Genomic DNA, 7,642 nt, shown 5'->3' on the forward strand with positions numbered 1-7,642 from the left:
GCTTTCTTCAGCTGTTTGGGAAGGTGGAGCTCTGCGTCAGCAATGACGGCGCAGTTGATACACGGACCACCACAAGCCCGGTGCTATCAGACATCAGTCCCACAGAAGCCACCTCTGGCTCAGGAAGCTCCTGAGACAGACACAGCTGGCGGCCGTGAGAACATGCGTGGGAAATACCACGGGAGAGCTGAGCCTTGCAGCCTTCCCACGTCATCTGCTTCTGGCCACTGGACATTGGGCAAGACAGAGGCAGCCCAGTCAAGGCATTCCTAGGTTTTCATGTGGTCTGGAATCGGATCACAAGTGATGAGGCTTTTTAAGCTGAGGGTTGAGCAAATACTTACTCATTGGATTTAAAACCTGTTGCTGCCCTTGTAAGAGCACTATTTCATATTGCACTTGTATCTGGAAAGTTTAATACAGTGGTTTTCTGGAAAACACCACGCTGCAAGGCTCAGCATTAGACACAGCAAACAACTTCTGCAGAGAAACATGTTTCTTAAAAACACAACTTCATTTCTTAACAGTTTCTAATCTTAAGGATTTTTAACAACCTAGACTTTAAACCAACACGAGATCATCTCGGTCCCAGAGGAATTAAAAGATACTGATAAACTGTCTTTACAAAACTTAGAGAGAACACCGAAAAGCAGGCCAGAATACATTCCTTTGTTTTCTGACCATCTGTTCACAGACAAAACTTCTCTTCTTACCAGGGGTTCCAGTACAGCAATACAGCTTCTCATGGGCAGCAGCAGGCGGTCAGCCTTACAGACCTCACCAGCTCACAACTTGTCCACTGAGACAGAACAATTGAAGAAAGTCACTAAAGTCCTCAATTTAGGTAAATTCAGGTAATTTTTCTTTTGGCTTTAGCAATCTTCTTTGAAGGGGTACATTGATGAACGGGATTAACAGACACGCTTACAAAATTTAATCTAGACTACAGCTTGGACACAATTTATATCCACAAGCTATTCCATTTGTTGCTGCGTTAATGGCAGTCACAAATACACTGACGAGTGCCAAGTCTTACCACAAGAAGCAGCCCCAAACTGAAAACAAAATAGCTGCATGGGGTTTTTTTTCTATAATTGGAAGTTTGTACTGTTAGAAAAATCAGATTCCCGAGCTGCACAACGCATTACATTGTGTCAGTTTTCCCCAAAGGGTGCAGGAAATAGATAAATATGCAGATACCAAGAAACTTTGTTGATACTGCTGAGGCTGAGAGGCAGTGTTAAAGGGGCAAGTGGTAGCTCTTTGCTTCCTTACATCTCAGATGGAAACACCATTTCACAAAGTTATGCACTTCTGCACAGCCCATACAGAAGCCCAGAAGTGGCTAAGAGGTAACAAAAAGCCTGTGCAGCTGCATATGCCAACTCCAGTGTTTCAGTCAATATAAAGCTTACTGCCTCCTTCCTCTGCCTGTTCAACAGCCGAACTACTAACACGCAGATAATGCACTCCCGCTGCTATTTGGGTATGAGTGCTTTAGCATTCGCACACATTTTATTTCAATCAGTCCTTGACAGTTAGTTACGTGAAGTCCAAAAGTCTGCACATGCTCAGGAAAACAGAGCTTCCCTAATTCAATCTACTCAGACTCCTTAAACCTGTCGCTGAATTAATCTTCCACCCAGAAAGACCCAAGTCAATTTTCTAATTAAAGAGACCTCGAACTTCATTTGGAAACAAACAGGAAATGTTTAAGATAACTATTATAAACACTGAAATGAGATTTTTCTTTTCCTGAGTACTCAGATGTAGACAAATGCCAACCTAAAAGACCAAGCACAAAGCAGATTCTCCCCCCGCCCATAAATATGAACATATTTCAATGTTGTTTACCACTTTTTCAAATATCTTTACCAAGGACAATAATCACTCCAAGTAAATAACGCTTATCATACTCAACTTTTTTTTTTTAAAAGGACTTTCGGGTGAGCCAGAAATTTTCAATTACTGGGGTCATACTCTATTTTTTTCACAGAAGAACTAGAAAAACATGAAAGAAGTATTTCATTGACATTCAATGGCATTGTAGGGTTAACGTTATATTGGCTGAATGTAGGTAGCTCCTTACTGTACACATCATGCAATAATAGTCATTTTAACATAATTATTACACTAAGGCAAGTTATGTTACAATAACAACAATTCCAACTTACGACTTGCAGATTGCCAAGTGGCTTGAAGAAACACTAAATATAGTTTAGCATAGTAACTTTTATGCAGGGCATGAGCTATTAAAAGATATGGTTAAATACTCCTGTTGAGTCACAGTAATGTCATATGTACAGGGCCTGGAAAAAACTATTTGCATACAAGAAGTTGTATTTAAACAGTAGAAAACTAGTAAAGACACTATAGTAAGTTAGCTTCTTGCACAAAAAAAGATCTAAAGTGGTTTGTGGTCTCTTCCAGATTTGCAATTAGCCAGATCTGCTCGTCCCTGGTTTAAATTACTGTAACAGCCTAAGGGCAGGCAGAGTATCTCTCCTAATAAGTATATCCACCTATCTATCAGTCTTGATCTTCACCAGACCTAAACTCTCCAGACCAGTTGGCTAGAATAATTTTTAATCTGTATGGTACTCTGCTGATTGCACCTAAAAGATGAAACAAGAAATTGATGGGAACAACATTAATAGTCATGTCTCCAGAGGCAGGAAAGCCTAACTCATGTAAAATTGTTAGACAGTCTAACAAGTGTCATTAATTACCAACCTGTTTTTCTCTAAGTAAACAACATGATACAAACACCTCTGTGGACTCATTCCTCATATAAATTACTTAGCTATGTAGTTCAAATGCTTATTAGTGTATCATTTGAAAGCCTTTAATGACAATACCTCTGAACGTTTATTTTCATTAGAGATGACTGCAACTATAAAGTAGAACACTTCCCGAGCTTCTAATCAAAATCTGTCTCCCTTTGTAATTTATAAAAGGGTATGAAAACTGTAAGACAAACAGTCGTAGATATCTGAAGGATTACCTTTGTTGACAGCACATACAATATAACCCTTTTCATTTCGGAGCCTAAAACACAGCTGATCTGCTAGAACGAGTATCTGCTTGTGAAGCATCCCAAGGAAAGGTACAAACATACCAGGAAGGTAGTACCTCACCTCTTCAAATTCATGAGACAGCACGTACTAGAGGCTATTCCACAGGGCACTGTACCCAGACAAAGCACATAGAAATGTGTGTGCGGAACAGAAGAACTGTTCTCAGTGGACATGAACCTTGGTAATCAAAACAGATGACGGTTTAGAAGAATTAAGACATAAATTCCATTAAAAGCAATCTCAGCATATAGCCTCTAAGGAATCACACGGCACCTGAAAATCATGAAGTTCAGAGGGAGGTTATTCTTTTCTTCTCCACTCACCCACACCCCCCCCTTAATTTTTTAAGCCTCACTAAAAAGTTTCAAGATGTTTCCAATTGCTTAAGCTGGAGTCTGGATGTAGCTCAAAACAAAGTCAGATTTGAGCTGGTTATTTTGTCTGACTAGCTGCGTATCTGTCATGGTCAAGATGCCAGTTTCTTCTGATGCGTTAATTCAGCTCATGTGGAACTAATGATTTCCTGGTAAGCCATGCCTCCGCTCCCCTGCACGCCCCAGCCCTGCTTCTCGTGAATTATCTCTGACTAGATGCGAGATCCTTCACGATGACATGAGAATCAGCACACACTGAGATTCACAGTTCATTACTCCAGCTAAGACTGCCCTGAGAAAGTTCTGATGCCGCCTCCCAACGAGAGGTTGTCTCAGTCGCTTGGCCCAGACTTGGACAGTCTCTCCAAAGCAGCCACAAAACTACAGGGACCAGTGCTTAAACTGCCAGTTTCCACTAACAGGCAAAATATATTGTTTCATTTCCCCCCTCTCTCCAGGTTTTGATAGACAAATAATTGATATTTTACTTTATAGGTTAACCAGAGCTGGAGTTGTTCCCCTGAGTGGAAATGCCTGCTTGCACACCTGCAACACAGAACAAATCTGTCAAACACAAAGTACTCAGTGGCAGACTGAATACTTGTCTTAAGGCATCCAGCAACATCCACAAGATAATTGCTGCAAAATATTTAACGCAACTATTAATTATTGTGGAATCATGTTCCCCTCAGCTAATCCCCTCTTTAATTAATTTCCTACATATATTTCATAATTCTCTATAATACTATCCATGCAGACTCATAGGCTTCCCATAAATGCCATTGCTCTGCTTTAATGAAGCTCTTGCCCATTGTTTCTTACGTTTCATGTGAAAGAGTTACTTCTCTGATCCTAAGTCACATATTCATGGTACAAAGCCAAGGATGCCAGCCTTCAAAAGCTGGCTGTAAAAAAAAAGGCACTATCTTTCATACCTACGGCAAGCTGAACAGGATAAATCCTGAGCTATTTTAGAGTTAAAAGTCCCCCCATTGAAGAGAACAAAACCATGGTAAAGACACATCACTGATGCATAACCAAGGTTTGCTGACCTCAGGATAACATGCCTGTTCTCCCCACCTCTCAATTACGGTGAAAAAAATAAAATAAATCTCTGAACAAGTGAAAAGCAAAGCAGTAGAAGATACCCCTTCCTAATACAACAGCACAGAAAGCAACAGCCAGTTAAAGATCACCCTTCAGAAGAGTGGATTACATCAAAAGGTAGATGTCCCAGAGAAGGTCAATGGGTGTAGGCAGTCCACACAATGTCCCCGGGCATCGCAGGTGAGCCAGCAGAGAGGTGGGGGGATGTGACCCCTCAGCACAGATGCCCAAACTGCCCCTCCAAATACTGCTTCTCTTGGGGAGTGGCTTATTCACCAGCTAGATCTCCCAAGGATGTATGGGGTCTTAAAATACTGAACGCTGAACCTCCTCAAGACATTTACATAACCAGAAGAGTCCTTTTGACACAGGATTTGTCCCTCATTCTGTCCAAGTGTAAAAGACTAATAAATGAGTTACCATACACTCAATATAAACCCATCTCAGAAAGCAGCAAGCTGCAACAGTACCAGATGGGAAACACACTGCAACTTTTTTTTATTATTATTTATTTTATTTTTTTCTTCGATGCTACAAAATTGACATGTTTCACTCCCGGTTCTGGTACCCAGTGCCAGAAACACTGGCCTCTGCTAATATTGCCTGCAAGATCCTCCTGAATGATGACTGTCACACCTCCCACGAGTTCTACAGTGCTTATCAAAACCACAGAAGGCAGCACTGCCCGAAATTTGAAAACCTCAGCCCTGATATTTGCAAGTGAAATCAATCACAAATGTTTCACTAAGTGATTTTACTTTGGGAAACAAAAAAAGGCCCTAGTGATTATGTGAATGCTTGGCTAGTACATGAAATGTAAGGAGGCTAGTAATACTAAATAGTCACCAATTAATTTTAATAGCACATTTGATACCACTTGGAACAAAATGTTTTTCAAGTTAACCATTATTAAAACTGTAAAGTGAACCATTTCTCCTTAGACTGGTCTAATCATGCTCGATTTCTTGATTCAGTGTTGCAGGGTTGAAACATCCCTCTTGCCTCCTCGACTGGAAGAGCAGAGATGCAGAAGCATTTCCAGAAATTATCTCTGACTCTATCAAATCAAAGTCTTCACCAGACTGTGGGCTTCTACAGGCCTCAAAAGCAGTTACTATTTAAAATGCTGTTGGTATCTAAGTGAACATCTAACACAAATGATTGATTTCAACCTCTTTACAGACGACAGGATATCCTGAAAGTCAGATAAAAGCATTGTGATGACGAACCAAAAAAGGTAAAGAAACAGGTTTGGGGGAAAATAGTGTTTGGTTATGCACGTGAATACACTGCACTCTGGGAAACATAAAAATAGCTTCACTGAGTTTCTACTGTTATAGCTCCTATACGTACAGGTGACCATACATAGCAGAAGGCAACACAAACCTCCCAAGTTTTGTTTCTTCCCCTCCCATCCCCAAATCGCATCTAAATTTCCTGAGTTTATTTAGAATTAATGCAGATTTACAGTGATGAAAATGATTTCGATTACATAAGCATTTTTCTTTAAAAATTGTGTGTCTTGGAAAGCCACAAATGCCACGGTCAGCAACAAAAGAGTAAGTAGCACCATGTGCTAACCAGGCTACATACCCCAACTCCTGGAAGGGTCAATTTGGTTCATTCAAAGCACTTACAAACACGAGGATATAATTTGTGTGCGAAAAAGGCAAGATGTACTGGTCAAAACTTTATGATTACCCACACGCTTCAGAGTCTTCTCACCTCTATTCAAAGAAAAGTTTCCATGTTCTTGGGTAAAGAATCCATACACCTAACTTAAGAGACTTTATTATTAAAAAACACTCTATAAGCGAAGACAGAACCAAAAATGATGTGCTTGTATTTAATGCCAACTAGAACAGGAAAGAGAGAAACAAAGTTTAAGTTTAATTTAAACAAACTATTAATATTAAGCTTATAAAAACAAATGAGTCAGTGTCATTTTAAATAGTTTTTAAAGAAAAACAATTACAGGTACTTGTCTGTATTTAAATGAAACTTGAAAAGTTCACTATTCCAGAGCCAGTCTGCGAAGGCACCAGCAGACTACCTGGCGAAGAAGTATGAGCAATAACCGTGCCACACCCTGAGAACCTCCGTCGTGAAACAACCGATAGCCACAGCTTCCACCGAGCTTCAGCTGCATTTAGTCAAAGGTCATTACAAACCTCCCAACCCATACACAACTCTAAACAGCTCTCCAGATTTAATTCTGATTTTCCCCTTGAAGTAGAAAGCAGCCCGAGCTGTTTATCCTACTCGGTACAACACAGATTACTTGAAATTCCACTTGGGATTTGGAGCTGTGGGCCCAACACGTGTAGAAAGGGAATGCCAATAATCACTCTGACAATATAAAAAAAGCCAACAAAAAAACACTCCATGAATTTATATGAAATGAGAAAGAAAGGACACAAGATTGGTTTGGAAGTCACACATTCTTTTATAGCAAAACAAATGCCCTATTAAAAATCTACTACTTAGCAATTATTAGCTGACACACTTGACCTGTTTTATATGTACATAGGTCCCAAAGAAAATAAACATATTAAGTGAGTTATTGGTGTGGAGGCCATGAAAGTATAAACTCAGATAATATTTAAGTTTATACTTTCAGTATAAGTACACAGTTTCAGATTAAGTTTTCACCAAAAGCAGAAAGGAGTTTCTGGGGGGAAAAAATATAGAACTCCCATAGAAATGCAATAAAGTTACATTTGCATTTACAGCACATGGAAGTGCTGCAGGCGGACACTCCTGTGTCTGTGCACAGATTTGTTTCCACAGAATCAGGCTAAAGACCTTCCAAGACTCTGACATCTGGAAACCGGTGGCAATCATACCCACAAGACTTCCACGACTCACTTTTAACAAAAATAACAAAGGATGCACTCTCTGAAGACTTCTTAAATGTGAAAAGGGGTGAGAAACAGATCAAATAACTCAATGTTAACACAGTAACAAAGGAAACGAAAGTCACAAAAGCCCAGACAGGAAGCTCACAATGCGAATAGCTCTGGGGGGCCAAAGCCACCCTCTGAGGAACCCCCCTCCTCAGCCTCCCCTGCCCCCAGCGCTGAC

The sequence above is a fragment of the Charadrius vociferus genome, unplaced genomic scaffold (genome assembly GCF_000708025.1).
Source record: "Charadrius vociferus isolate BGI_N301 unplaced genomic scaffold, ASM70802v2 scaffold600, whole genome shotgun sequence".
In the NCBI taxonomy this organism is placed as follows: Eukaryota; Metazoa; Chordata; class Aves; order Charadriiformes; family Charadriidae; genus Charadrius; species Charadrius vociferus.